The following is a 5,468-nucleotide window of genomic DNA, read 5'->3' as shown; positions in this document are numbered from 1 at the left end:
TCTGTTAGAGACAGAGGGTTTAGTGCTAGGAGTTAGTGAGAGTTAGTGAACTAGTCTGTTAGAGACAGAGGGTTTAGAGCTAGGAGTTAGTGAGAGTTAGTGAACTAGTCTGTTAGAGACAGATGGTTTAGTGCTAGGAGTTAGTGAGAGTTAGTGAACTAGTCTGTTAGAGACAGAGGGTTTAGTGCTAGGAGTTAGTGAGAGTTAGTGAACTAGTCTGTTAGAGACAGAGGGTTTAGAGCTAGGAGTTAGTGAGAGTTAGTGAACTAGTCTGTTAGAGACAGATGGTTTTAGTGTTAGGAGTTAGTGAGAGTTAGTGAACTAGTCTGTTTAGAGACAGAGGTTTAGTGCTAGGAGTTAGTGAGAGTTAGTGAACTAGTCTGTTAGAGACAGAGGGTTTAGAGCTAGGAGTTAGTGAGAGTTAGTGAACTAGTCTGTTAGAGACAGAGGGTTTAGTACTAGAGTTAGTGAACTAGTCTGTTAGAGACAGAGGGTTTAGTGCTAGGGAGTTAGTGAGAGTTAGTGAACTAGTCTGTTGGAGACAGAGGGTTTAGTGCTAGGGAGTTAGTGAGAGTTAGTGAACTAGTCTGTTAGAGACAGAAGGTTTAGTGCTAGGAGTTAGTGAGAGTTAGTGAACTAGTCTGTTAGAGACAGAGGGTTTAGTGCTAGGAGTTAGTGAGAGTTGGTGAACTAGTCTGTTAGAGACAGAGGGTTTAGTGCTAGGAGTTAGTGAGAGTTAGTGAACTAGTCTGTTAGAGACAGAGGGTTTAGTGCTAGGAGTTAGTGAGAGTTAGTGAACTAGTCTGTTAGAGACAGAGGGTTTAGTGCAGGAGTTAGTGAGTTAGTGAACTAGTCTGTTAGAGACAGAGGGTTTAGTGCTAGGGAGTTAGTGAGAGTTAGTGAACTAGTATGTTAGAGACAGATGGTTTAGTGTTAGGAGTTAGTGAGAGTTAGTGAACTAGTCTGTTAGAGACAGAGGGTTTAGTGCTAGGAGTTAGTGAGAGTTAGTGAACTAGTCTTTTAGAGACAGAGGGTTTAGTGCTAGGATTAGTAAGTTAGTGAACTAGTCTGTTAGAGACAGAGGGTTTAGTGCTAGGAGTTAGTGAGAGTTAGTGAACTAGTCTGTTAGAGACAGATGGTTTAGTGCTGGGTTAAGAGTTAGTGAACTAGTCTGTTAGAGACAGAGGGTTTAGTGCTAGAAGTTGAGTGAAAGTTAGTCTATTAGAGACAAGAGCAATACGTAACTTGGGTAAGATCAGGGAGTAAGCAGTGAGAGGTCTTTTTTGGCTAGGTTAGTCCAACTCATTTGATGGATGGGAGGAAAGACTCTAATGTATAATGGGGTATGTGAGTCACATCATAAGCTGCTCTTCACCTTTATATGTTTCCAAGGGGTGTGTTTGGATTCACTGATGGCTCCTAAATTCAACTATAATGCATGGCAGCCTGGGGAGCCAAGCAACTCTGAATAAGACAACTCGTCGAGTCAGACTCAATGGTAAGGAAAAATAGATGAGTAGCGAGCATGAGTTTTAAGAATGGGTTGAGGCCAAAATGGACTTTTTAATCATGGAAAAAGTCTTTTGCTTGTAGATTTCTTTTTTAAAAGTGTATTACAAGATCAGAACAAAGCTAGAAGTGTTGTGGGGCCAACCAGAACCTTCTAAGTTCAAATTCATGACCTTTGGGTTTGACCGAAAGAATAAGATAGCGGATATCTGCCCTCCTTCTGAACAGGTGGCATTCATCAAGTTGAATCGAACATTTTAAGGTTAAAATGTTTCTGCATGAGGCCCATTATCTACCTGCCTGAAGCAGGACATGTGACTACCTCTGTGAAGTAACATTATTACTCTGTTTAAATGTTGACATTGTGATTAATAAATTACTTAATAAGGATGTTTACTAATGCCACTGACTGTAATGTTTTCTGTTGTATTTTTTCTAGATTGGGGTTCCTGGAAAGCTGTACCCTGCACAGGGGTAAGGTTCTTTGCGTGCTCTAAGAAGATGTGATCATCAGCTGATTTCCCATTTTCAATCAGTGTTGGCATCGACAGCTGATGACCTGTGCTACAGTTGGACCAGTCTGATTCATGATAACCACTGCAAACAGAATCTGATACATTTACTGCAATAAACGCTTCAGCATTCATGTTCTAGCATCTTGTGTAATAGCAATGGTCTTCAATTTATTACATGAAAGAAGCCAGAATCTGTGTCCATCAAGCTCCATAAATCCAACATTTCATCAAACTTTAACATGAGCTGCACCTAGCTGAAAGATATTTGTGGTCCTCCGACTAGCAACACACCTGTTAGATGACAAAAAATGTTTCAGATTAAATATACATGTGACACACAGCACAATGGTGACACATAGTGGCCAATTTGTGTCCTACACACTCACAATACATGAAAATGGTATTGCTAATGGAAAATGGAAATGCTAATGGTTTTGATACAAGCTTTTTCATCAAAACAGTAATACAGTAAATGTAACCTCCTGTGAACGAACTACTTGAATCACAAACTTGCATATTATTTAAGTCAACACAACATCAAGTAGTCACAGGGATTACACTGAACAATGCCGCTTCAATGTTTCAGACATTTCCTTTTAAAATACACCACAAATCACTCGGACGTCAGCAGCACACAGTCTACATGCTGAAATGTCCCTCTGGTCTTGTTTATGTTGGAAAAACTGAAAGATGTTTTAATATTCACATATCTGAAATGGCAACCTTTTATTGGTAGGGGTGTATCCCGTAGCGCACACACTGGTAAAGCCATACTCCAGTACTGCGTATAGAATGTAGAGGTACAATTTTAATTTAAATTAAAACAACTTAGAAATGGGTAAAATAAAATGGCGCCACGGTAAAATGAGTAAGGGGGCAGGTTAAAATTACGAGGGTGCGATTTTTTTTATACATAGAGTAGGCTAAAATGAAGTAATTTATCCAGGCTTTACCAGCTGACGTAACAGGGTCAGAACTCAAATATGGCATTTCTTGAAGTTCTTAAGTTGTCCATTGTGTATCTCTTGTTTTAAATAATAAGTACGACTTGACAAAGTAACTATTTAAAAGTCAGTTATGAGCTTTACGCTCTTTCCAGATTTACAGATTTAACACACACACGCACAGCTGTGACTGCGCTCTCCCAGGGTGTGCTCCCGGTTGTAGACACTTCCATCCCATAATGGTTGAGCTGACACTAATGAATGAAATATTTATAAGTGGTTTAGCTAGTGCAGTAAGCTAACGTTAAAAACTGCTAACATTACCCGAATTACATCTAAGTAGGATGTCTGTTTGTAACTGTAAGCACCTGCCACATCAGCGTCTGAGGGCTGCTGCACTGCGATGATACGGGTAGATGGGCGCTCCTCTTCATCAGATGAAGATTCCTGCAAACGAGGCGAAAATCGCTTCATGTGTGAAAAGACCTTCATACTGCTTTGTAATGGTACAATACAAATGGCCGAGCAATGTGCCACAAAATGCTATTAGTGCATCTCGAGCAGTCACGAATGCATAGACACATAACAAGACCCCAACTCAGAAAGATTCAGTTATGCAAATCTTTAAACCTCTTTAAGTTTGTTTAACATAAACCAGACGACAGGGACATTTCCGCATGTGGACATCTTATGTGCAGCTGCAGTTTATGAAGGATATTAAGGTTCATTTTAAATGTTATTTAATATTATAACAAAAAAACAAGTTATGTATATGTTGTGATTGTTTTATGTGGACCCCAGAAAGAGTAGCTGCTTTATTGTTAGCAGCTAAGGGGAATCCGAATCAAGGAATAATAGAATGAAAATGGCATCGATTAGTGTTATCCTTGTGAGTGGTGTGGAACTGTTTTAGTATCGTGGTATTGACTTGAATAAGGTTTAAGTTTTTTAAAGTGCTATTGCATGTGCTGAATAAGTGTTTTGATCAAACAGCTTGTATAAAAAAGCATTTGGTAACGTTTCATGTAATATATGTGTGTGTGTGTGTAGGACACAAATTGTCCACTATGTGTCATCATTGTGCCATGGGTTACATGGTGTATTTAAACAGGAACCTTTTTTTGTCAGGTAACAGGTCACTCTTGCCTGCTTAATGATTCCTGTACATACCAGTGAGACAATACATAAGTACCTTCAATAAACCGCTGCATCTACTTTGTTTGTGTTTGGGTTCTATCGCTGTTAGCCAGCACACACCAGCCATATAAAGTTGTTAATTAGCGACATAGCTGATAACATTGAAACAAAGTCAGTTAATCACTTGAGACATGTGTCTCAGTGACAATTTGGTTTGCATCGTAACCAGAGGACCATTATTCCATGGATCCCATGTCTTTAGGAAAACTTCCCATCACACCAATCTTTTCTTCAGGTCCTTGCATCAACTACAAGCTTTTTAGACATCAGTATTCACCACCTGTTAAATGAGGAGCCAAGGACTGATTTCTACATACAGCAGGAAACCAGCCCAATCAGCTACACATCAGCTCCAGCGTCTCACTGTAATTCAGTTATCCTCCCCAAAGACCTCAGATTGTTGCCCTGTTCTGATATATACTAAAACATACAGAGAGGAAAAACTAGCTCGCCACAGATGTGTTTGGGTTTCTTGTTGCTCCTCTGTCTGATCGTCAGGTGGCCTACCTTTTAAAGTTCAACCCACCACTGATGTCCTGTGGACATGCCAAGGCTCATTTTCATAGGATTAATTATAAGAACAAACACAGCAAGAAAGACTGACTCTTGTTTCAAAGTGTGTGTGTTAGGAAACACGTCCGCTGAGTTGGGGTTCTGTTTCACCACGTAGTGACTGATGAACTTTTTATTGTGTATGCAGCAACAATATTCTCAATCTGATTACATACAAGAAATTAGTCTACATACAGTATTGTCTTGTTAAGGTTCCAACATATAACACAGACACAGAAAGTCAGATGATTTGTCAAAGTAATCAACATCTTTTAGTGAGAGCTGGAGTTTGGTCAGTTCAGCGTTAAAGGACAGGTTCACATCAACATACAAGTACCAAACTCCAAACTGGAGGTCTGATCTGACCATGAAATAAGGCTCACCTTAAATGCATGAATTAAATGCTGTATTTCATCTATGATGGCCTTTCAGCTTTGTACAGCAGTTGCCAGATATAGACGACCATGGTACCAAACCTGGCATCCTCACTCAGAGCTCAGGAATATTTTGTTTCATGTGACATATGCACATCAACGGTTCACTGTGAAAACATTGAATTTGGACAATCTGTATGCTGAAACTCTTGTCTTTACTAAACAAAGCATACATATAGCTAAAACAAACCCTTCAATGCACAATAATGTTGTGCACATGACTTGCATGACTCATGAATATTTATTAACCAACTGCCTCGGTGTCTCGTTACCAAAAACATTTTGAAGAAGTAGAAGCTTCTGAAAACTACTTCAAC

Source organism: Perca fluviatilis, chromosome 14 (assembly GCF_010015445.1).
Source record: "Perca fluviatilis chromosome 14, GENO_Pfluv_1.0, whole genome shotgun sequence".
NCBI classification, from domain to species: domain Eukaryota; kingdom Metazoa; phylum Chordata; class Actinopteri; order Perciformes; family Percidae; genus Perca; species Perca fluviatilis.
The sequence above is the reverse complement of the archived record's forward strand: the minus strand, read 5'-3'. Positions refer to the sequence as shown.